The following is a 26,562-nucleotide window of genomic DNA, read 5'->3' on the forward strand; positions in this document are numbered from 1 at the left end:
CTGGAGGCCAGAAGCTCAACATCAAGGTATTGGCAGGGTTACACTTTCTCTGGAGGCTCGAAGGGAGAACCTGTTCTTCGTCTCTCGCGGCTTCAGTGGCTGTCAGCATTCTTTGACTTGAGCCCACCTCCTTCCGGTCTCCGCTCCACAGTCACAGAGCCACCCCTTCTTGTGTGTGCCCCTCTTGTAAGGATACGCGTCATTGCACATGAGGTCCACCTGGATCATACACAGCAAGCTTCTCCTCTCAAGATCCTCACTCACGTTCTTTTGCCAAATAAAGCAAGGTTCACAGATTCAGAAGATTAGGAAGACGACATATCTTTTTGAAGGCTATTTGTCCCACTACACCCATTTGTAGATGATGGGAGGAAAAAGGCAAAAGTAAAAGAATAATAAACAGAAATCACAAAATAAGACAGATGAAATACATTGGTAAAAACAATAAATTTAAATGGAAAGGGCATCCCATAATGGAATAAAAAACACTAACAAAATATAGCTAAATGTGGTTTACGGGAGACACAGACATTGAAGGGAAACTGAAAGGAACAAGATTGAAAAGGATATACCAGGCAAATACTACTTCAAAGAAAATTGGAGCTGCTATAATACTGATAAACAAAACTGACCTTAAGGCAAAGGCATTAGTAGGAATGAATTGGAAGTATTAGTCATGATTGGTTAGGTTAGGCTGCAATAACAAACAACCCAGAGGATCTCAGTGACTTGCTTCTTACTCATGCAACACACCTGTCTCAGAGTGGGGAAGCTCTGCTTTACCGTACGTTGACCCTTGGACCCAAGCTGATGGATTCGTCTCTATCTAAAACAAAAACTGTCTCATGGAAGAAGAAAGAAAAAGATATTATGAAGCAACTTCTGGTTCTTAAGTCTTCTGTTTGAAAGTGATGCTGCTCACTTCTACTCAGATGTCACTCCCCAAACCAAGTCACACAACTAACACTTATGTCAAGGAGAAGGGAAATACGACCTTCCCTTAGCACAGGGAATAAATATTTTAACAATGATGCAGTCTACCACAATGGGCCACAGAATAGTGATCAGCAAAACAATTCACCAAGACGTTGTAACAATTCTGCTGTTTTATGCAAATAATAATTTAGCCTCAAAATATTTTTAAACCAACAAATTTGCACATAGGAAATGACAACTTTACAATTATACTTGAAGATTTTAAGATGTTTGTTTCCCAAATGAGTAAATAAAGTAAATTAAATTTATAAAGATATTAAGTATAAACATACAAAGGAATATTATTCAGTCTTAAAAAAGAAGGAAATCCTACAATTTGTGACAACATGGATGAACCTAGAGAAAATTATGCTACATAAACTAAGCCAGTCATAGAAGGACAAAACTGCACGATTTTATTTATATGAGATATCTAAAATAGTCAAACATAGAAGCAGAGAACAGAATGGTGTCGCCAGGGGCTGGAGGGAGGTGGAAATGAAAAGGTGTTACTCAATAGTTATAAAGTTTTGGTTATGCAAAAGGAATACTAAATATGCAAAGTAAGTTCTAGAAATCTTCTGTACAGCATAGCACTTATAATTAACAATACAGTATTGAGCACTTAAAAATTTGTTTAGAAAGTAGATCTGTTTTTAGCTTTTTAGCTTTTTTATTTAGCTGGTTTTTAAGCTGTTTTTAGCTTTTAAAACAAGACGCACCCAAAGGAGGGCTTTAACAGGTCTCTAGGGATCTCTTCATCTGGTGAAACTGACACCTAACACCCAGTCCACAATGTTAACTGCTCTTGACTCCTTCAACCCCCACACACGCACCCAAAGGAACACAAGGAAACTGGGGGAAGTAATTGATATATTACAACCTTGATTCAGTGATGCTATCTTGCATGTATGCATAATAAGTTCAAAGTCATCAAATTGTGTAGATTAAACATGTGCAGGAGGTTTTTGCATATCAACTATGCCTAAATAAGACTGTTTTATGAAAAGACATTACAGAAGATTCAAACAACAAAGTAAGCAAGTTTGAGCAAATAGACACAAATATAGAGTGCTGTGCCAACAAAGAACTTACAGGAAACTTTCATAAAAATAGAACTTGAACTAGCACAGAGAACATTTCTGAAAATTTTAAAGTATAAATATCTTATAAAACAGATTTTTAACAAATTGTAATTAAATGAAAACTAGCAATAAAGAGATAAACCAAGACAGTCAAAACATACATATGTTAGAAGTTTCAGTGCATTCTTTAATAATCTTTTGAATATAGTAAGTCACTGCTAATAAAATATTTAGAATTGAACAATAAAAACATAATGTATTAAATCTTATAAGACAAAGCTAAAGTTGTATTCAGAGGTAAATGTATAGCTTTAAAATGCATTTACCAGAAAATGAAGATTGAAAAAAATACCTAAGTATCAAGAAGATTAAAAAGAAGGTAACACCCAAAGAAAACTTTTAAAAAGAATAAAACCTGAGAAAAAATTAATGAATAGAAAAGAATCAGAACCAAAAGAAAGTTCAACAAGTTTGTCATAGATATAATGAATTTATAAAAATCAATTGTGTTTGTATATACCAGCAAGGATATTTTTTAAATATTTAATAATTCTTAAAGATAATGAAAGAGTACAAAAATGTTAATGGTGTAGAGGAATAATAATAACAAAAGATACATATTACATTTCTGCTTAAAATAATAAAATTTTATTGAAATATATTAAAGAAAACACAGATGAAAGAGGTATGTCATTTTCACAGGTGGGAAGATAATATTATGAAACTCAATTCTCAATCTATTAAGTTTTTGTAAATTGATTCATCTATAAATATAATTTATAATACAATCAAAAGCAAGCATGGATCTTCAAGAATTATGAGTTAATTCTGCAATAGAGAGAGAAAATCAAAAATTGACTAAAACTTTTGAAGAAGTACAAAGTGAAAGTAATTATTAAATCAAATATTAAGACATCATGAAGCAATAGTTAAGATAGTGTGGTGTTGCTGCAGAAACAGGTAAAACAAAACGGAGCGCTGACAGAACCTAAAATATAATGAAAATTGGTATATGACAGAGTGATTATAAAACGCACTCAGTAAAGTATGGGATAAAAACAAATTATATTCCTCACCCCATATTCCATATGGATTTTAAAACTAAATACAAAAGCAAATCTTTAAAAACCTTCAGAGAAAAATTCAAGACACTAGATGACCTCAGGGTAAGGAAGGAAGGACTGCATCAGACACAAAAAACACAAGCCATAAAGAAGTCTTCACATTACAATGGAAATCCTATGAACATCAAAAGTTATTGCACACAAATTGAGAAGAACCACATACGAGAAAAAGGCATATGCAAGACATACAATTAACAAAGTATTTATATCCGGAATATATTAAAATCCCAACTCAAGAAGCAAAAGGAAAAAAAGAACCCCATGGAAAAATTGGCAACTGGAATCAAGAGGCAATTCATAAGAAAAAAAGCAAAAATGGGAAATGTCTGAGAACATGGCCAACTCCACTATTAATCATAGAAATGCAACGTGCAACAGTGATCCACTATTTCACATCCATCTTTGGCAAAGATTAAAAAGCCTGGTGATACCAAATGTTGGTGAGAATATGGAGCAAATGGAATGTGCAGCTAGGCAAAATTAGAACAACCACTTTGGAAAGGAATTTGGCCAAATCTAGCTGTGTTGAAGATGTGCACAGCCTTAAGATCTAGCACCTGCAGTTGTAAGTGCATTCCCTAGGGAAGCCCCATGTGTGTCTTGGGAGGCATGCATGAGAAGATTTACTGCAACACTTTCCGTAATTGAAAAAATCAGAAAACAATCCAAAAGACCATCCACAGAAGAATGGATAAATTGTGACATATTCATGAAACAGAATAAGCCACAGCAGTGGAAATGAAAAAGTTAAACTGGCCGGGCATGGTGGCTCATGTCTGTAATCCCAGCACTTTGGGAGGCCGAGGTGGGAGGATCACATGAGGTCAGGAGTTCGAGACCAGCCTGGCCAACATGGTAAAACCCCATCTCTAATAAAAGTACAAAAAAATTAGCTGGGCGTGGTGGTATGTGCCTATAATCCCAGCCACTCGGGAGGCTGAGGCAGGAAAATCGCTTGAACCCGGAGGTGGAGGTTGCAGTGAGCCAAGATTGCACCACTGCGTTCCAGCCTGAGCAACAGAGTGAGACTCCACCTGAAAGAAAGAAAGAAAGAAAGAAAGAAAGAAAGAAAGAAAAGGTTAAACCTACAGTTAATAACATGGACAAATCTAAAATATATAATGTTGAGTGAAAACAAATGTTGTGGCATTTTTACAGAATAAAACCAATTATATAAAGTTGGATGACAAGAAAAATAATACTTTATAACATCAATGGGCATGTTGAACACGGAAAGTTATATTTAATAAGAAACAGATTTGAGCAGTGGTACCCCTAAGAAAGAGAAAGAAAAGAATGTGATTGAGGAGAAGTATATGGAACTTCAGTGAAATATAGGCAAAGGGAAAATGTTAAGATTTGGTAAATCTAGTTGATGAGAATACAGACGTTCGCTCTATTATTCTCTTTATTTGTCTGTACATCTGCAACATTCCATAATTCTTTTAAAATTAAAAAAATATAAATAAGTAAAGACAAAAAGTAGAAGCTTTGTCCTGAGCTTGCTGCTACAGGGAGCAGTGGCAAAATTCTCATTCTCTAAAGGTCGCAGTTGACACGTGAGGAGAAAAAGAATAAGGTCCTTCCACTCCCAGGAAAGGGAGTATAGCTGGACCCCATAAGAACTGGAAGGTGGTCTCCTGTCTCCCGTCCTCCAGTTGGTCTCAAATATCTACTTTCTATAAATTGATTACCTTATTTCATCTCTCCATCTCTCCACCATGGGTCTTATATTTTCATGGGCCCTCAAAGCACCCTAGCCCCTGGTCTATTTGGCTCTTCAACTCAAGAACTTACTCTGACCACATCTCCGTGTCTCCACTCAAATTTCTGAGAGTATCTGATGATACCCTGCTAAGTCCGTGGGGTTTGTTGGCCTTGAGTCAGATGCCTACTTCTCATTCAATTCGCTTTGACTGAGAGTTGGGTCAGATGCCTACTTCTCATTCAATTCGCTTTGACTGAGAGTTGGGTCAGATGCCTACTTCTCATTCAATTCGCTTTGACTGAGAGTTGGGTCAGATGCCTACTTCTCATTCAATTCGCTTTGACTGAGAGAAAATATAATAAAAAAGGAGCCCTTTTAGGGGTTTGTGGGCAGGACAGGATTTCAAGAAAGGTTTAGATAAAATACATACCTCCCCACCCCGTCCATCAACCTCATTTAAGTGGGCAGGAATTAGAACAGGAGCCTGCACGGAAATAAGGAATGTACGTGAGGCTGAATCAGTCTCCTGTGGTCTTTCCCACACTACTTCTTGAGTGACCATCTGAAGAGTTGAAAAAAAGATAATTGCTCACATCGGATTCTTGTCATGGACAACAAACTCAACGAACATATGAAAGCCAGATGGAAAAGTAGCCTCGTACAGAGGATGGGGGCGGGGAGGACAGCTATAGAGCTTGTGAGGACACTGCTGGCGTGCAAGATGAAAGAAGCCAAATGTGACCCTGAGGCTGGCCATGGGGGCAGCTGGCCCCGATCAGAACTCACCTTCTCCACCCCCCAATCACTTAGAGGCTCCTCTTCCAGAGCTCTTCTCTCAATAAATGGCAGCATTATTCATCCACTAGCCAGATCCCTGGGCATCATCCCCTCCCTTTCCTCTCGTCCACCTACAGCAACATCCTGTGGCTTCCACCCACTATGGGCTTCTCCATTTCTGCCGCATGTTTCCATTTGTCACTGCTGCCTCCCACCTGTTTCAACCTGCGTTTCCCTCTCACCTGGTCTTCTGAAAGAGCTATTCCCAACTCAGGTAGAGGAATCCTTCAACACCACCAACCCAATTCGTGTTCAGCCATCATCACTGCATCTCCACAAGGGGTCAGCCGGTGGGAGGAGCACAGGCCAGAGACTGGCCAGGAAAGCTGCAGAGATGCTTACATTAGCGTTAGGGAGAGATGGCCATTAAAAGAAAAAAAACATGAAAAAGATTTTTATTGTAAGTCGGATAAAGTGTTCTGAAGGAAAAGCTCCATGTACTTCGAGATTGCTTAATCAGGGAAACACAATTTCAATGGAAGCAGTCAGAAAAGACCTCTCTGAAGAGTGACTTTTGACCTGATGGAGTCATGGTTTCCTCCTCAAAGCTTTCATCACTTCCCCTTTCTGACGATACAGATAATCCAGGGCAAAGCCAGATGTAATCGGCTTCTGTTTCCCTTCCTGTCTAAATCTGTCTTCACTTTCTCCCCAGCTTTTCCCTCTCTGGCCACCCTGCTCTCTGCTCCTTGAAGATGTCACTGAGGAAAGACCTTCTTGTCCCATTTCCCCCAGCCAGTCGTCATCAGGTACGAATTAAACGTCACTTGCTCTAAGAAACCATCCTGGAGCAGCCCCAAGGAGGCTCCGTCTGAGTGTGGTGTCATGTATATTGATCCTTCCTTATACCAAATGCTCTTGTAACCACCTCCTCAAAACCTGTTAAAATTCTCAGTTCCATATCTGTAGAGGAATGTCAGTCTTTTTTCTCAGTATAGCCCCAGGGCCTGGCTTATTAAAGATACTTAACATGTAACTTCTACATCATCAAAGAAATAAATGACGTGGCTTTGTAAAGACCCAGAACCTCAGAATTAGAAAGGACCTCAGAAGTCATGTGTTCTTCCTCCCATCAAGTCAGACATGGCAGATATCACAGTTTCCCCAAGCCTTGCACCTGTCTCCCTCGCTCAGCCGCAAGCTCTTCACAGGCAGGGACAGCAGCGTATTCATTTTGGTATCTTCCTCCTCCACAGAATTACGAACCAGAGAGCTCCAAAAGGATCATGATCTCCACCCACAGCCTAGAAACTGTGTGGGACAAAGCCAGCAAGTGACTTCCTAAAGGGATTTCAGCAGAGCCAACTGTAAATAGACCCATCCAGCCTCCTCCTGCTGAATTTCCTCAACTGCTTCGTTTCATGGACAGTCACTCCAAACTCGTGGCCACCCCGCCCCACCTGTCATCCCACAGTACCCAAGATTCCCACTTTACAGCATTCCATTTTCTTCCAAGAATTCCCTTCCAGGCATCACACTGTGCCCCTGCTGCTGGTCGAGTGCCTAGAGACGCCCTGGCTCCTCCTCGGCACTGTGATCTGTTATAGGGAATTAACAAGGAGCCAAAGACCAGCACACGTGCACTCGCGCGCACACACACACACATGTCAGGGAGCTCCAGAAACGGTGTTTTCTTCATTTCCCCGTCTTTGGGGCGGCCTCCAGCTTTAAGTCCTCCACTTTTGGCAGCAGCCTTTCCCTTTGGGAGAAAGACAAGCAACTTTAGAGTGATATGGAAATCACCCCCTAAACATTTGCAAGCCTTGCAGGACTTGGAGCCAGTCCCAAAGCAAATTCAATCAGCCCTTTCTTCCCCCCACACTTGCTGCCTCCAGCTGAGCCCCATCTCATACAGTGAAGCCCAGTGAATGGGTGCACCTGATAAGTCCCGAGAGACCCCAGCCCCATACCAAGAAACAGAGCGAGAAAGCCACCACGAGAAAGGAGGAGTTGGGGGGGAAGGAAATGGGGCCAGGCCTGGGACAGCTGCCATACTGAGCCTGCTTTTGACAAAGGCCTCTTCCTGCACTGAGAGGGACCTTCAGCTAAAACATGAATTTACACGGCAAGGAAGTGATCCTGCTGGCCTGTGGGCCCAGTTCCTGAGCTTTTAAAGACTGAAAATGTTCAGCTTTTCAGTGTTTGACTCAGAGAGCCCTAAATCCCTCTGCCTTCTCAGATTAATAAATGATATTTGCAACTGGATACGGAGATACTGGTACTTCTCCCATCTCTTATCCATAAAAACCTAATTGTAAAGCATTCACTGAATTCGATCCTCTGATGAGACATGAAATTTCAAAGGATCCATAAAGAGAGGCAGAAGAAAGCCTTCAGTACACAGTCCTATGTGCTCTGAAAATATAACAGTATATGTGTAATTGTGTCTTCCCCAGCAGTAGCAGAATGGGCGGGGCACTGGCAGTAGGAGAGTCAGAAGGACAGGAGACTGACCTAATGAATGTAAGGGTGAACGTTGAACCCTAATTCCACAGGGCAGCCACTCACGACAAAATCCAAGGTGTTGTCCTAATCCTTCTTGATACTGATGGTTAAGCAATATCTTTTCCAGCTGTCACATAAACTCCCTGACTGCCGTCAGTACACGCTAACCCAGGATTTCCCTAGCAAAGCTCCCACCAAATCCCATTACATCAAAATAAGTATGAACATATTCGGAGGATTTGTACACCCTTAAGTGAGGACTCTCACCTCACATTGTCACAGTCTGGGCATCTAAAAAGAGTGAATCCAAGGCGAACTGAAAAACTGGATGATGAAACGCCGTCCACAGTGCAGGGTTAGAAAGCTATCTGTAGCCTTCAAGCAGCAACCAAGTGTTTTGTTGTGTTGAGTTCTGTTGTGCTTTTTGGTTGACTCAGGCCTTTGTGAGAGAAATGGAACATGAGCCTTGAAGCCAGTCCTGAGTTTTACTCCAGACTCTCCTATTTTGTGACGTTAAACCTAACACTTAACTTCTTCGCGCCTTGGTTCTCTGGGGTGGGAATAGGGGTAGGAGTGGGAACCAAAAGAACTTCTTTTGGTTTATAGGTTTTTAGGCTCATAATTGCTATTATCAATGACATTTGTGTTTTGGGAGAGCTGCTGTGTTCTCCACAAAGTCCCTGTGACAGGCAGAAGATCTGAAAAGACTGCCCTGCGCGGGTGAGGCAGTGCGTCACTAGGACCTACTCAGCTACAAGAACCGGAAAGCCATATTTGCTTATCCTGACTGGCAAGTGACGCAACATCCTCATGAATAATTCACGATGCCTCAGGTGTAAACACAGATATCATTTAAAGCAACCGAGTCATTTCCGAAGTGTGCTTCGGTGACTATCAACTATGGATTCCTTCTTAGCAGCAACTTCGGATTTCCTAAATAAATCTTCCGTCTCCCAAAAAGAAGACTGAAAGCACATCTCTACTTCCCCATCAAGGACAGTCATCTCTGAGAATGGACAGGGAGGCCCCAAGAGTACTGGTCAGTGACAGTGTCCCACAGGGGGACCTACTCCTGTTGCTGGTGCATTCTCACAATGGAGACACTCCCAAACCCAGGGCCCGTGCAGACAGCTGGGGTCATACTCATTTCCTGCCTGCAGTCTGTTTCACTCCTTCTAGGCCCCTTCTCCAGGAGCCCAAGGATGCAGCTGTGTTTGCACTAACATTCCTGCAGGGGGGAGAGAACATTGCTGCAAGGCAGTAAGAGGATGATAATTAAAACAAACAATAAAATGAAAATTTCATCAGCATTTTCAAAATAGGAGTTTTCAACTAGCAGCATTTTGCACAGAGCTATGACAATTCCATTTTGGCAGACATCCTAAATCCTTTGAAGCCGGGAGACTACCCATGTCCTTTCAGGAGAGGAGCCTGGCGGGGAGTTCGGGGAGCTGGCCAGGAGAGGCTCATGGCCTGGGTCTTCCTTTTGCAGTGAGTTTGAACTATGCTGCTTTTGCAGTGAGATTTTGAGCACTCTGAAGTGTCACGCCTCTAAGAGGAAGACAGGAAGGAGAGGGGACGTTCACTGGGCCAAACTGGGCCAATCATCTCTGCTTTGGGAGATCAGACAAATCCAAGCCAGCTGGCTCCTGGGAAGAAGGTGCATCCAAGCCAGACAGGACAAGGCTGAAACAAAAGCTAAGAATTCAAAAGGCACAAAGGGAAAAGCCAGCCCTAAGGGCCAGCCAGCTCTCCTTCAGCAGAGCCAGTCAGGCCAGAGAGCAGCACGTCCAGGGTTCAGAGCTGGCAGTGTAAAAAAAGAAGGGAAATGGGAAGAGGCCAGGGAAGGGGGAGAGCTGGAGAAGACAAAAGCCCGGGAAGTCTCCCAGATTTTCCAAAATGACCTTTGGTGACCACAGTGAGTAGCCAAGAGACCAAGTTGCCACAGATGGAGTGAGGTCCAGTCCTAAGAAGGCAAATGTCTTTACCTTCCTAACAGCCAGGGTCTGCAGCCCAGCTGAACTGTGGCAGAATACAGGGACAGAGGGCCACTAAATGAGGCTCACAGCTGGTGCAGAATAGGAAACCCAAAGCCCCCTCTATAAGGGGAGGCACGCCCAAGTGAAGGCCTGCCAACCAGAAATCTGCCAACCAGAAATCTGCCAACTGTTTTTTAATTTGTTTTGTGTTCCTCAGTTTCCTTTTCAGGTAGGTCATATGTTTAAAAACTGATTTTCATTTGGGAGGCCGAAGCTGGCAGATCACAAGGTCAGGAGTTTGAGACCAGCCTGGCCAATATAATGAAACCCTGTCTCTACTAAAAATACAAAAATTCGCCAGGTGTGGTAGCACAGGCCTGTAGTCCCAGCTACTCAGGAGGCTGAGGCAGAAGAATCGCTTGAACCTGGGAGCCTGAGGTTGCAGTGAGCCTAGATCGTGTCACTGCACTCCAGCCTGGCAACAGAGCAAGACTCCGTCAAAAAAAACAAAACAAAACAAAACAAAAAAACCTGGTTTTCAATGCGCAAAAAACATTAAAAAGTAGACAAAGGACATGAACAGACACTTCTCAAAAAAAGACACACAAGCAGCAAACATATGAAAAAATGCTCAGCATCACTGATCATCAGAGAAATGCAATGAAAACCACAGTGAGACACCATCTCACACCAGTCAGAATAGCTATTGTTAAAAAGTCAAAAACAACAGATGCTGACAAAGCTGTGGAGAAAAGGAAACGTTCCTACGCTATTAGTGGGAACGCAAATTAGTCCCGCCCCCGGGGAAAGTGGTTTGGAGATTTCTCAGAGAACTAAACCTAGAATTACCCTCTGACCCAGCAATCACATTGCTGGTTATATACTCCCCGCCCCACAAAACAATCAGCATTCTACCAAAAAGACACATGGACTCCTATGTTCATCACAACACTGTTCACAACAGCAAAGACACAGAATCCATGTAAGCACCCATCAGTGGTGGATTGGATAAAGAAAATGTGGTACACATACACCATGGAATATTACGCAGCCATAACAAAGAATGAAATCATGTCCTTTGCAGCAATATGGATGCAGCTGGAGGCCATTGTCTTAAGTGAGTTAATGCAGAAACAGAAAACCAAATAGCACAAGTTCTCACTTGTAAGTGGCAGTTGGACACTGGGGACTCATAGACAGAAAGATGGAAACAGTAGACACTAGGAACTACTAGAGGAGGGGACGGGAGAGAGGCAATAGTTGAAAAACTCCCTATTGGGTACTATGCTCAGTACCTGTGCAAACAGTTCTGTTGTACCCCAAACATCAGCATCACACAATATACCCTTGTAACATACCTGCACATGTACCCCCAAATCTACAATATAAAAGAAACCTGATTTTTTTCTGATTATTATAGCAATATAAGCAATATATATTCTCAGCAAAAAGGAAAAATTAAATATTAATTACCTATACTTTCCTCCACCTCCTGAGATAACCCTTGTTTATACGTTGGTGTCTACTCTACGTTTCTTATATATCTATACAATAGTTATTGTCACAAGTTCAAAATCATAATGTACAATCCATTTGTAACCTTCTCTTTCCACCCAAAATATCATGATCACTCTTCTTTGTGGCTTGTGTCTCAATTAACACTTATTTATGATGAATGAAATGCACTAAAACTAGATTTGGCCAGAGGGAATTCATCATGTGAATCAGGGACCTCATAGAACCCAAGAAACGACAGCTGGGACACAGGCTAGCACCAGGACACCTCCCTGACACCCCAGGGCACAGCGTCCTCTCACTGTGTCTGCTCAGCAGTGCTCTCTCTGCAGCCCAGGCCCCTGCTTCTGTGTGTAGCAGCAGGCAGCGGCCACACAGCCCACCAGCTCCACTGGGCTTCTCTCATCCTCAATGCAAAACACCAGCCTACTAAACTCCCAATTCCAAATGCCCAAGGTCCATAATCCGACTGGCTTGGTTTATGTCATCTGTGCACCACTGAAGTAATCAGCCATGGCTGGCGGGAGTGGGAGAGGCAGGGAATTCGTGCGCAGGTCATTAGAGAAGTGGACTCACTTACAAATGTTATTTACTGTTCCTTCAAAGGATATGCCAGGAAAACAGCCTGTATTAGTCAGGGTAGACTAACTGCTACTTACAGAAACCCCAAAGGCTTATTTCTTGCTTGCATCCCAGTCTACTGTGGACCAGTAGGGATGACTGGGGATGGGTGTGGGGATCAGGAGGGTCCTTCAGAGACCAGGGCTCCTTCCGTCCCTGGCTCCCCTATCTTGTAGGGTCTTACAGTCCTCTACTGGATCTTTTGAACTCAAAAACTTAATCATGTCTGATCCATTTGCTTCCAGACAGCTCCATTTGCAAAGCAAAGACTCTCAAGGTTCTTTCCTAGACATTATAAAATGTGCTTGATTTCGTTGTTGCCTCCCTTACCCTCCCGCCTCTCTTGTTCTCAGCGACTGTCTTGAGACTATGTGGACAGTAGGCTTGAATGGGACAGCTACATCCCAGTCTGACTTTCTGCCACAGGACTAAATCACTTTCTTCAACTGAAACTCATTAATGGGTCTCTGTCGCAATGTTTCTCTATCCCATTCCTTACTGTTAAGGAAGCAGGCAGCTTTTCCAACCCCTCTGCGGTAGACTGGATTTTCCCAAAACTGGCCGTGGCCATAGCAATCTTGCCAATGTCACGTGTTCTCCCAGAGCCTTGACGCTCAGCCCATGACGAGGTGGAGCCTGACTCCCCTTGCTCTGCATATGGGCTGGCCTTAGTGACTTGCTAACAACAACTGCCATGAGGCAGAGGTGACACCGCCTGACTGCTAAGGCCAGGTGGTAAAGTGAGACAACTTCTGCCTGGCAACCCAGCCGCCATGCTGTGAGGAAGTTCAAATGAACCCACATGGGGAGACCAAAGGAAGAAGTATATGTGGACAGGCACTAAGTCTCCAGGCAACAGCCAGAATCAGCCGCAAGACACACGCGTGAACCAGCCTTCTGATAATTCCAGTCCCCAGCTTCAAGTCTTCCAGCAGAGCCCCAAACATTGTGCAGCAGAGACAAGATGTCCCTGCTGTGTCCTGCTGGAATTCCTGAAACACAGATGCCAGGAGCATAAGAAATGGCTTATGCACTAAGTTTTAGGGTAATTTGTTACACAGCAATAATGGTTGGAACATGTTTGATGCACCACACTGTTGCATTCTTCTTACTCCCTTTTTTACATTTCTTTTAAATCAGCTCATTCTTTCCTAACTTCCTTCTTCTTGTGACACTTTGCCAAAGGCAGACAATAGAAGCCCACCACACATAAATATACACACACTGTTAAGGTTCTATTTTCTAAACACTTCCCCAGTGCTAAAATCTCAGGCACATGGTCTCCCTTCCAGATCATTGCTGTGAAGTTCTACCAAACACTTTGCCACAGCAACACAGGACTTGCCAGCCTTCCAGCCTTCTGGATGTGTCTCCTCACCACCCACAGCCTGAATATTAAGCCAATATCCCACGTTTCAGGCATTTTTATTATGGAAGCACCCACTTCTGGTATCAATGTCTGTATTATTCAGGGGAGACTAACTTCGGTAGCTAAGAATCCCGTCATTCAACACCTTAATGCTATAGAGTCTTGTTATTCATGTTGTGGTCCCACACATGTGGGAAGGCCACAGCTCCCACACAGACATCTTCTGTCTGGCTGATTCTCCATCACCAGCGCTCAGCAGCCTCCCCTGGGTCTTGTGCATCCTGCCAGTGTGGAGGATCGTACCGTCAGTGCCTGGAAGTAGCATGCCTTACCTCAACCCACATTTCACTGGCCACAACTCAGTCCTGTGGCCCCATACAACTACAAGGAAGGCTTACGTCAGCTGTGCTCCTGGGAAGAAGAAATGAGTTTGTGAGCATCTAGCCATCACACTTCCACACTGCCCAAAGCAAGGCTGAAAGTCCAGCCACAGTAATGTCACACTATGTCTCTTCCCTAAGTGCCCCCTTCCCAGAGTCCCTGCTCTGTGAGAGCCAGGTCTTCTCAGCAGCTTCCCAGCAGCTCATTCCTAGGGTCTTGCTCAGGCTTGTCTAGGTACTACGACGGTACGGTGGTACGCGGAACAGTGTACCAGCAGAGATGGCCATGTGCCAACCCCCAGACTCTGTGCTTAGGTCACCTATGGTACGTGGAATAGTGTACCAGCAGAGATGGCCACATGCCAACCCCCAGACTCTGTGCATAGGTCACCTAGCATGGCAAAAGGGACTTTGCAGCTGTAAGTAAGGTTAAGCACTTTGAGTTCTCCTGGTCTGTCCGGATGGGCTCTATCTAATGACATGAGTCCTTAAAAGAAGAGAAACCCTCCCCGGCTGTGGTCAGAAAGGAAGATGTGGCCTGAGAGATGCAAGGTTGCCAGCTTTGAAGACAGAAGAAGGGGGTCATGAGTCAAGGAACTCCAGAAGGTAGAAAGGGCAAGTGAATGCAGAAAGTGAGTCTGGAGTGGAGCACAGCCCTGCTGACACCTTGACCGTAGCTCATCTGGACTTCCAACCTACAGAACTGTCTGATGATACATTTGCCTTTTAAGCCCTAAGTTTGTGATCATCTGTTATGGTAGCAACAGAAAACTAATACAGCCAGCAGCTGCTCTTGCCAATGAATTCTGAGTCCCACACTTCAACAATGCAGAGTGCCCAGGACGCCAGTAGGAATACACTTCATGTTCACAAACTAGCTTCTGCCAGACTCTGGTTGCCTTCTCCACACCCACAGCTCTGCCCCTGTTGTCCTTACTCCCCTGCACCCAAACCTCTGAGACTCAGGCCACCAGCCCTAAGTTGGCACTCTGGGCTGCCCAGTTAGCACATGTTTGCCTCAGAGCCCTTCCCTGCTAAGCTTGGCCTCTGGCAGAGCAGAAAGACCAGAGGCCAGCCAGGGACTGCTGGTGCTCTGCCCAGAGGCCCTAAACCCAGAGTCGGCAGACCCAGCTGCACAAAGACAGAGGGGATACACTGGTGTGTCCTGCACGTGACCATGGGAGACATGGCTCTGGGCAGTGCTGGTCAAAATATGACAATGTGGCCACCATTCTCCCCACCACTCTCAAGAACTCCCCTCAAGAAAGGGTTGGAAATGATTCCCCCAGCAGATGGGTGACAGCACAGCACACACACACCCTCCCTACCATGCCCCGGAAAGATGGGCTCTGTACAAGAACTTGCAGTTTAAGCCAAAACAAATAAATAAACGACGTGTGGAATTTTAGGCAGGCACGAGGTGAAAGGAGGATTATTTGTGTCTTGGGGTTCCCAGGATGCCTTCAATAACCAATATGTTACCTGCCCACCTGCAAATGGAGTCTAGACCAGCCATGAAAATAGGCACAGTTCTGGGGGAAGGAAGGGGAACTAGGCAGAAGGAAAGCGAGATAAGAACTGAAGACACAGGGAAAAACTGCACAGTGAAGCTGGAGAAGCAAAGCTAATCCTGCGGGTCAGAGACAGCTCAGGAACTGGGTAATACTCAGGCTAAAGCAGGGGACTCTGTGGGGTGAAAAGTGTGCTTGAACGTCTATGGGTGGGAAGAGAGCAGAGGGCAGCAGGAGGCAGCAGGTGGATGAATCTGTGCAAGGGCAAGGCCCCTGTTTCACAGGACTCTGATATGCAGTTAGGCTGCAGTTTCTGTCACCAGAGCAGGCCAGGAGCCACACACACAACTCACTCAGCAGCCTACCCACCCGGGAGACTCCGCTGCTCCTTCTGGAGTCACAAGCTCTGGCAGCCCCCACCTCTCCACTCCTGGTCCCTCCCAGATCCATTCTCTTTGCAGGTTTTTCCCCAGTTCCCAGGGCAACACCCCTCCCACCCTCCACCACCCACTGGATGGGACAGAACCACAGAAGCTTCCCAACTCTGTCCAGTCTTGGGATGTTCTCCCAACAGCCCTCCAAGTCTTGGAGCAGCCGCTCCATCCAGATCTCTGGGGAGTTCCTGACACAAGACCATCAGGATTGCCTCTGATGAGCCATAAAAATCGATTAGCATAATTAGATCACACATACTATGATATCATTACGGTCTCCTCTGCTGTCTCGCCCTTCATTAATAAAACACACACTCAAAATGCAACCATCTAGTCCCATTTCTGCTGGCCCTGAAGGAGGTCCTGTTGGAAAAGAGATGCAGAGACAGTAGGACTAGCTAGTGACTTCACTCTCTCAGCGCTCCCACTCCCTCACCCCTCGTCTTGCTGCACCTGTCTGCTCCAGCCTTGCTGGATGGGGGAGGAGCAGGCCTGCTGGGCACCAGGTCCCTGCGGGAGGAGAACTGCACAGTGAAGCTGGAGAACCAAAGCTAATCCTGCGGGTCAGAGATGGCTCAGGAAAAGACTTTCGCAAGGCCAAAGGCACTTCCAGCCTAAATGGCATCAGAAGCTGAGTGGGTGTGGCAAGCTTAGCAGCACAGGCAATCTAGAGACTGCGGCAACTGCGACTGTGAAGGAATATTCCAGACTGACACATAGGCGGCAGTATCAGGGGAAGTGAGAACTGAAGGTGCCTTACACATCACTGGGGTCCCTCAGTTTAACTGAAAATTATCAACGGGCCTTTGTTCCTCCAAGTCCCTTCCGGCTTCATCTCTATTCCAACCCTTCAATGCCCCAAATTTTGGAACTCTCTTCAAATATTCTACTGAGAAAGAAATCCTGTTATTTCATGAATAAACAGGCCGAGGCCATAAGACTCACAGGTTGAGGTGATCCAGCCAGGTGGGGTCAACAGAACCTGCTGCCTGGAGTCCAGCGTCCTCTCGGCCGCACACGCACCCCTCTGTGACGGTCCAAGGAAACTGGTAGGAAAGAAGTGGAATAAAATGAAGTGTTTTACAGCAAGAGCCATCCTATGCTTTCTTACCTACAGAGGTACCATTTCATGACCTCTGAGATAAGGGGTCAAGTTCAAAATATATCAACAGTGAAAAGACACAGGAAAAAGCAGAGAGGTTTTCTTTTGTGAAAATTGGTGTTATTAACAACGGCTTTAACAAGTAGAAACCACGTTTACTGAACACTTCCAGCCCAGCCCCTGCCAAGTGTTCCTTCATGCGCGCTGCTTGTTAATCCTCACAACAGCCCTGGGAGAGATATACTGTTACTGCCCCATTTTCCAAGGAGGAAACTAAAGAACAGAAAGATAAACTGCCTTTTCCCAGGCTACCCAGTTGGTAGAGCATCGGGGGGGGACTCCAACCAGCCCTGGGGGCGCCAAGTCCATCTGCTTCACTGCAGCTCCTACAGTCCCGCTGCTTGCCTTTAGCCTCAGTCTTGCAGGGAAGATCCAGACACCTCCAATCCATTCTCCCAACAGCGCTCTACTGAATGCGCCCTGAGTTTCCTGCATGGCACAGCTCTGAACACTTCAGCAAACAGAGCAGGCAAACTCTCTGCTGTCTTTGTGAAGCCCAGCAGTGCTGAGAGACAGACGATGAACTCAAAACTTAGGAAATCGCACACTCTGTTGGAAGGTGGTGAGGATGAATGCTGTGGGGGCTAGGGAAAGGGGAGACGAGAAATGCAGAGCAGTCTAATTTTAAATGGAGTGTTCAGGGAAGCCTCGCCTAGAAGATGACATCAGAACAAAGGCTTGAAAGGTTAGGGAGTGGGCACAGGGTGTAGAGGTTGTTCCCAGAAAAGTTCTCTCCTCCCAGGCCTGGATGATCCATCCTCATTTCACAGAATCCCCAAATGAGAAAAGAGATACAAGATATGTGACAGAGGCTGGCACATAGTAGGTGTTTACCATATGCCCCTTTCCTTTCCTTCTAATGGGGATGGGTTTTCCTTCTAGGAAGAATATTTGAAGAGAGTTCAGAAATGTGGGCACTGAGGAGCTGGAAGAGAGATAAAAGGGGCTTTGGGAACAAAGGCCCATTGATAACTCTCAGTTAAGCAGAGGGTCCCAGCCCTGTAACAAAGATCGAATTAAAGACCCTTCCTTCTCTTCCACGATGGGGTGAACAGTGTCCCCTAAGTCATCGTACGCTGAAGTTCTGATCCCCAGTATCTCGGAATGTGACCTTATTCGGAAATAGGGTCCTCACGGATGCAATTGTACAGATGCGATCACACTGGAGTGGAATGGGCCCCTATCCAGTATGACCGGAGTCCTTACACCAAGGAGAGATTTGGACAAAGAGGCAGACACACAAGGAGAACGTGGCACGAAGATGAAAGAAGAGGCTGAGGTGACACAGAGAAGCCAAGGAACACCAAAGATTGCCAGCAAACCAGCAGAAGCTAGGAGAGAGGCATGGAGCAGCGTCTCCCTCCCGGCCCTCGGCCCTGGGCAGGAGCACCCCTGCTGGCACCTTGATCTTAGGCTTCTAGTCCCCAGGACTGAGACACAGTTCATTTCTTTTGTTTAAGCTAGCCAATCTGTGGTACTTTGTCATGGCAGCCTAGCAAACTCAAAACCTTCCAAGCCTAGTGTTTCTGATGTCTCATTAAACTGTGAGGGAGGACGGCTTGGGGCAGGAAAGAATTTAAGTACACTTGAGGATGAGATCTTGGAAAGAACTTTAGCTGCTGATACTAGTATTTGGAACTAACTGGAAGCAAATAGTTGAGAAAGCTACCAAGTTTTTGAGGGAATTGAATACCAATGAAACTGTTTGCTGGTCTCTAAGAGCCTGTGAGCAAAAAGTGCCCACTAATGAGAAGGAGACACATGCCCAGATGCCTCCGTGGTGTCAGATGTGACCACGGAGTGGGTGGGCAAGGAAGTGCCTCCTAGAGGGTAGGCAGGGACTCTGAAGGACAATGGACAAGGACATCTCTCACAGCAAGCAGAGGCAGGTCTCACCATGCAGCATCCCCACTGCCAGGGTAGAGCTCCTCACATTGCCCGCCAGCAAAACTCCATCGCATCCATGGATGTGGCGTGTCACCCATGGACACTGGCCAGCTTTCTCGTCCTTGCATCCCAGTTGTATCTTGAGGGCAGATAAATTGCCTTGCTAGCTCGCAGCTCGTCAGACCTTGAGAAGCTACATGAGACTTGAGGGGAAAGACGGCCGCTTTGAGGCCAGGGTGTGTGAGCGTGTTCTGCATAGGACAGAGAGCAACACAGATATTTGGCCACCTGGAGGGTGGCCAGCAGTAGAGTTTCCTAGCTGTGCCCCAGCACCCAGCTTTCTGTTTTGCTCCTTTCTGGGCACACAGCAAGACTGTCCTTCCTTGTAGTGAAACCTCACAGGATAGCGCTCGCCAATGGAGCCTGAGTCACAATGATGGGTGCCTCTTCCAGGTCAAGCCTTCTAAGAGATGTCTGCAGTCCCTCAGATCTCTTTCTCCTCCCACCATCTAGAGAAAGAGGCAGTAAGCCCCTAGGAGCTCACGCGACCACGCAATGAACAATCATAAGCACCTGAGTCATCATGGGATGGAACCGCACCTGCCGATCAGAAATGCCACATCAAACTGTTACACGGGCAAGAAAGAAACGTCCACCCTACTAAGTCACCAAAATTTCAGAGCAGACAGTGTTACTTTACCTAATAGAGGCGGCCCTCCGAATCTGTAGGTTTCACATCTGCAGATTCAATTAACTGTGAATCAAAAACGTTTTTAAAAAATAACAATATAACAGTAAAAATAATACAAATCCTAAAATACAGTATAACTATTTCCATAGTATTTGCATTGCACTGAGTATTATAAGTAATCTAGAGATGATTTAAAGTATATAGGAGGATGTACATAGGTAATCTGCAAATACTACCACATTTTATATCAGAGACTTGAGCATCTGTGGATTTTGGTATCCAAGGGGGATCCTGGAGCCAATCCTCCTCAGATACCGAGGGACAACTGGATATGCAGTGACTGAATCAAAGTTGGGGATAGCAAGAGCTCCTCTGTCAAGGGGCATCATGGTGTCACAAGATAAGCCCTGGATCAGCATTCAGTTCTAGAATCAGCCCTGCCATTAACCAGCCTATGGCCAGAACAGGTCAGGGGACTCCCCTGAAGAAGGGAGGTCCAATCCAGAAGTGTGGCTTTCAAACTTGCCCCTCCTCAGGGGTGCAGCAGTGGTGTGGGCCCAGGGCTGAGTGGACAGGCCTCCAGACAATGCCTCCCAATGACCAGAATTGCCTGCCCTTGATTGCGAGGCATCTGTGGACTACAGGTGAGTTTTTTATCTGAGGAAGTGAGAGAGTGATGGTGTGCTCACGAGAAGGAAGCCCCTGTGCCAAGGGCATCTCTGAGGACCTTCGTGTCTGCCTTGTGCAATCAAAAGCTTCACCCTCTCTTGTTCCCACTTACCCCAGGGTCCCCAGGGGGTCATGTCACAGAGTCAGAATGCAAACCTGGCTCCCTGAAAATCGGATCTAAGCATCCACGCAACCTGTCCTCCCAGCCCTGCCAACGAGGGTCACTGGGCACTTCTCAGAGAGAGAGGAAAGATAAAAGGCACTCACGGAGCAGAGGCCCCAGGGTGGGCAGACATCCTCCCTCCACCAACTGCACGGCTCCACTGCATCCTATGGCCCCTCACAGCAAGCAGCGTCTTCCCTTTGATGCACATGACAAAGCTGAGGCTCAGAGTGATGTACAACCTGCCCAAGGTCACGCTGCTAGGCAGCACAGCCAGGAGGGCAACGCATATCTGGCCAACTCCAAAGCCCTTCATGCCAACCCATTGCCACGTCCACATGCCCTCCATCTGCTCAGTGGAAGAGCCTGGTGCTGAGTTTTCTCTCTGCCCCCTCACGTGCCCTCACTGCACTGTCCTTGACCACCAGGACAGAAAGGCGCCCCCTCCCCAACAACCACCAGGAGCTGCTCTGGAAGGCGGTGCCTATGGCTGGGCACAAGGATGGCCCCAGGGTCTGGGGGAGGCCATTCCTTGCTGCCCTGAAAGTGGTGGAAGAAGCATGCAGACCCATCTGCCTTCTAAGGAGGGCTCAGCACTCTTCACATGTAAATATCTCAAATATTCACTATGCTTTAAAGTAAATGTGCATATTTTTATTTCTTGGTATGAAGCCATTTCAAACATTACCCAGGGAATCTGGGTTAACCACCCTTTCTGCTGTTTGCCTATTTGTGTTCTTCCTTCCCTCCTTCCTTCTTCCTTCTTTCTTTCCCTCCTTCCTTCCTATTTTATTTAAAATTTTTGTCACCCTAAATCTCCACTGGTATCAGTCTGTTTAAGTGCTCAGACTAGGTAAGCTAATTATAATTGCAAATTTCCTGGATAAAGAACATAAAAAAATCATTTTAAAGTCAAATAATTATTTATTGTCCTCTCTTTTATATTGCCCAATAGTAATTACAAATGAAGATTTAGTGGAGAACAGGAACGCCCGATCCTAACGAGGAGGGTCACGGTTTATGGGACACAGTCATGCACACAGATTTTGTCAAGGGTCACCTATGTGGAACGGGCCTCAGAGCAGCTGTCATTATCCCCATTTAACCAGTGAGGAATCTGAGTCTCAAATATATTAAGTGAATTTCTAGAAGGGATACAAAGTAGCTTTAAAACAAATAAAGTTTCCTGAAGACCCCTTTGCCCACAGCTCTGTGGCCAGGCCCCAGTGCTGGTGAGGGGTAAGGGCCTCCTGCCCTCCTGCCGGCAGGACTTCCCCGGGCACAGGAGCCAACCCTCCTTCCTGCATCCTCCAGGTCTCCTCTTAACCCTGGGCTCTCCTCTCACATTTAGTTGACAGAAAGTGAAATTAGAGGTTGATTTTCATAACTTTAACGAAGACCAATTCCTCCCAAACACCAAAAAGATGGAAGAGCTGTAACACCGAAAGGTGTTTTTTTCTTAAAACTCCTCCGACAAAGTACTCCAAGGATGGCATTGTCATCTTGAAAGGGCATTTAATTACGGAGACAGCTAAAGTGTCTCCGTATTCTCGGGCCCCTCACCCTTGGCCTCTAGTTGGAGACACCCTGCACCGCACTGCCACCTCCCCTACTCTCCACACCACTCGCCCACAGGCAGGTCCAGCCCAAAGTCTGGAGGAAGAGCAAAAAAGTTTTAGCATCGGAATCCTCCCACACATGACTTATTTAGTGGCACTGAGTAACACGGGGATGTATTTCAGTGTTTGGGGGCAAAGATTGAACTTAGAAGTGGGCTTGTCTTGGAATATTAATGTCAGAGGTGGAGATGGAAGGAATGAGGCAGAGAAAGCCAGAGAGGGAAAGAGAGCTGTCTCCTTCTGTCAGGCGTGAGCTCTGGAGCAATAGAGATATACTGGGAGTTCAATTTCTGTTTGCCTGAGCCAGGGAGAAAATCTAATTAAATATGGTGTCTGAGTTTGGAGAAGCCAGGATGGGGCTGGAATACAAAGTGTGGCAGCTACCCATAGATCAGAGGGCAATATTAATAAACCCACAGAAAGGGACAGCAGGATCCGCTGGTGGTATTGATAAAATGCAACGCAAAGACAAAGCAGGCCGGAGAATATTGCATGAGAATGCCGATAAAAGCGCACCAGGGACGCCACCCCCACTGCGGTGGACTTGGGACTGCTGGTCCAGGAAGCTGGGTGGATGGTGGCCGGTCCCCTTCCCTATTCCTCTTTCTCCTCCTCTTCACCCTGACTCTGGTCTCACCTCTGTTTCCCACAAACATGCGAACTCAGCATCAATGAGTTTTCCGAGAACTACTGAAGCCAGGACAGGAAATGAAGAATTAACAAGAGGGATAAATGAGTCTCCATTTCAGCAGAGAATGTTTGGAGGAGGAAGAAATCATAAAGGCTGCAGAACTCCTTTCTTTGCAAACTTCCAGAAAGAGCTGGTCACATATCCAGCTCAAATAGAGGAGAGTCTTGCATGGAGGCTGAAATGTCTTTCGAAAGACATTTCCACAGAGGTCACTTGAAGGCAGTCCTCAGCCTCCATGCAAGACTTCTCTATTTGAGCCTGATATGCGACCAGCTCTTTCTGGAAGTTTGCAAAGTGCTAGACACTGGCAGAATTCCCCAGCCCTCTGACACTCCAGACCCAAAGCAGGAGCCTTGGGGACGTGCAGTTTTCAAAGAACCCTCGGAACTCCTTGAAGGTGTTGGAGCACAGTTTCAGGGTGAAATCCCTTGGAACCAGTCGGCACTTTGTCATAGATCTTCTGTCTTCTCAAGAGCTGTTCACGAAGGGGTTGGAAATGGGGGTCTTTTCCTGGTGGGTGGAAGCACCACCACTGAATTCCTCCCCACCATGCACCCCAGTCCTTCTCAGGGCCCCATCACAGTTGCAGTGAGGCTCTCAAATCTTAGCTGTGTTAATGTCATTCTTTTGTCATCTGTACTTAATTGCCATCAGCTGGTATGATATGATTTTGCCTGATTTTCCTAGTTTTCTGTGTTATAGCTAGCATCTGCCTAGAGTATTTTCAGCAATTTTTATTGTGTATTAATCTGTGCAGTCTATAATGCTGCATTATTTCCAGGACTGTGTGTGTGACCATAACAGTAGTGGCTCTCGACAAATCCATTTCTGCTTAGATCTGATTCAGCTTTGAATCTATACCCCGACCTCCACATATCCTACCTCCACAGACAGTGCCATCCTCTTCTTTGGAAGTGAATTATATCAGAAGGTTTCTGTTGAAGGCCAGCACTTGCTGACTGTGTATATTCATCCCGCTAGTCTCTGAGCCTCCATTTCCCGGTCTGTTGAATAGGAATCATAATAATTTCAACCACTCTGGATGGGCTGTGAGGATCAAGTGAGGTAATCTATGAGGAGAGTGTTCTTCAAGTTCTAAGAATGCTGTCTGATGCTTGCCTGAAGAAATGGAAATCCATTCAACACTCAAGAGAGGCCTAATCATTGTGATAGCAGCTTGCATTGCTATTGTGCACCCTAACTTCAAACGGCCCTTATCAAACATGTCATTTGACCTTGACAATATCTGATGAGGTCTGGAGGCACCGTTTCATTTTACAGATGAGAAATCTGGATTACAGAGACTGACAAGAGATCTTTTCAGATGCAAAGATGATCATGTCCTAGACACTGCTTTAAATTTCCATCTTGGGAAAAGGGCAACCTGGAATCCTAATCGGAGCCCACAACCAGCATCTCCTGGCCAGACTCCTCCATGGATCCTCCTGGGCAATCAGCCCTCACTCTCCACACAGCTGTGTTGCCTTGTCTTCGGGGCTTAATATCACCCAAGTCGTACTGCAGCATCCCGTCCCCTCTATTCCCTTGCTCCCTCTGTTGCAGCCACAACAGCTGATTCTTTGACAGGCCAGGCCCACCTGTGCCTCAAGACTTAGCACGTACTGTTCCCTCTGCCTGGAACCCCCTTCCCTAGATATCTACAGCTCACTTCCTCATCTCATTGGGGCCTGTCCTCAGATGTCACCTCCTCATTAAGGCCATCAGTGACCACGTTCTATAAAAAAGCAACTGCCAGCCATCCTCTCCATTCTCTGCTTTACTGTTCTACAAAGCACAGAGCACCACGGCCTTCTATCTATTAGATCAGCTCTCTCTAAATGTGGTGCCCCTCCCTCCACTAGAACCTGAGATCAAGGACGTTCTCCTACCCATTACTATACCTTCAGAGCTTATAAGAGTGCATATGTTGGGCGCAGTGGCTCAAGCCTGTAATCCCAGCACTTTGGGAGGCCGAGACGGGTGGATCACAAGGTCAGGAGATCGAGACCATCCTGGCTAACACGGTGAAACTCCGTCTCTACTAAAAAACACAAAAAACTAGCCAGGCGAGGTGGCTGGCGCCTGTAGTCCCAGCTACTCGGGAGGCTGAGGCAGGAGAATGGCGTGAACCCGGGAGGCGGAGCTTGCAGTGAGCTGAGATCCAGCCACTGCACTCCAGCCCGGGCGACAGAGCGAGACTCCGTCTCAAAAAATAAATAAAAAATTAAAAAAAGAGTGCATATATGTTCCTTGGCTTATTCAATAGTTCATTATATAATTTTTTTCAATGAGTTTTAGAGAGATTAAGTCACACATCCTTGACTTGATTACACATTTAGTAAGTAACAGAGCTGGGACCTCAAGTTCAATGTTTTCTACCATATGAAAATCTAAATTCTGAATAAACACAACTCAGGGTGACCATGATGTAGAGAAGACTCCCACGGTCAAATACATCCTGCAATGACCGAGGAAGCCATTTCCCCTACAGACACTTGTGTCCTGGAATACTTTGGGGCAACTTGAGGTGGGAGAATCAGAGGAAGCCAGACCTGCCAAACTCAAGGGACCGTGGCCAAATGACCTAAGTGCACCAGGTCCCCCAGGGGCAGCTGGTGGGCGGGCTTTTGTCTGAAGGAATTCTTCTCCCTCTTTGCCAAGCACAGCTGTGTGAGTGGCAGATTTGCCTGTTCCTGCTCTTTTTGTACCCAGATCATGAAGGGCTTATTCTTAGCAATGGAGCAGGTCCATTGATGGGGATCATGATGCTGAGGGTGAGACCTGTGGATGGCAGAGCGAGAGACAGAGACAGAGAAAGAGATGGAAAGATGGCATCAAAAGAGACAGAGACATGAGAGAGAGAGAGAGAGACAGAGAAAGCACCACATGGGGGAGGAGATCTTGCAAAGCTACTCTTGCTGGTCTTCCTCTTGGTTTTCATGCCCCCTGGAAAGGCCTTTGTGTTGGGTACTAAGCATACACCACAACCCCAAAGGCTCCATCCTGAGGCTATTAATCACTATAGGAACCATCACCACAGTGATCTTTCAAGAGATGCTTTCTGTGGCCAGGGTTCATTCAGAGGGCCCTTCTCACAGCCATGACAGAATTCCATCCAGGGAAGGACACGCACTGTTTGCAACTGGAGCCAGCCCACTGCTGGGGACTGTGATGCTGAGGGTGAGATCTGCGGAGAGCAGGCAGGTGGAGACAGAAAGAGATGGAGAGATGGCATCAAGAGAGACAGAGAGAGACATGCGAGAGACAGAGAGGGGGGAGAGGAGGTGGAAGGGGTGGTCCCTGGAAGGATGGAAGGATTGGGAATGCAGGTAGGGTGTCACATTAACCTGGGTCTGAAAGCATAACATGCAAATCGATTGGCTTTTTAGTGGCGTGGTTCAGGCTATATTGAATCAGTTCAAACTTTATTGAGACCATGAAGATGGACAAGACCCAAATCTTGCCCCAAAGTACTTAAAATGCAGTGAGTCTGACAGGCCCATAAATGGCTGGCAGAGGAGGCTGGGGAGGCAGGGAAGAAGGGGGAACTATTTTTAAATACAACATAAAAAGAAATTAGGCTAAATATATAGACAGTGAGACGTGGGAATGAACTTAACCTTGCTGGGGAGCTGGGGCCCAGGATAAAAGAGGACACATTTCACAGAGGATGTAGCATTTGAGCTGAGTGCGCAAA

This window comes from Trachypithecus francoisi, unplaced genomic scaffold, assembly GCF_009764315.1.
Source record: "Trachypithecus francoisi isolate TF-2019V2 unplaced genomic scaffold, Tfra_2.0 Lachesis_group8, whole genome shotgun sequence".
Classification (NCBI taxonomy): Eukaryota; Metazoa; Chordata; class Mammalia; order Primates; family Cercopithecidae; genus Trachypithecus; species Trachypithecus francoisi.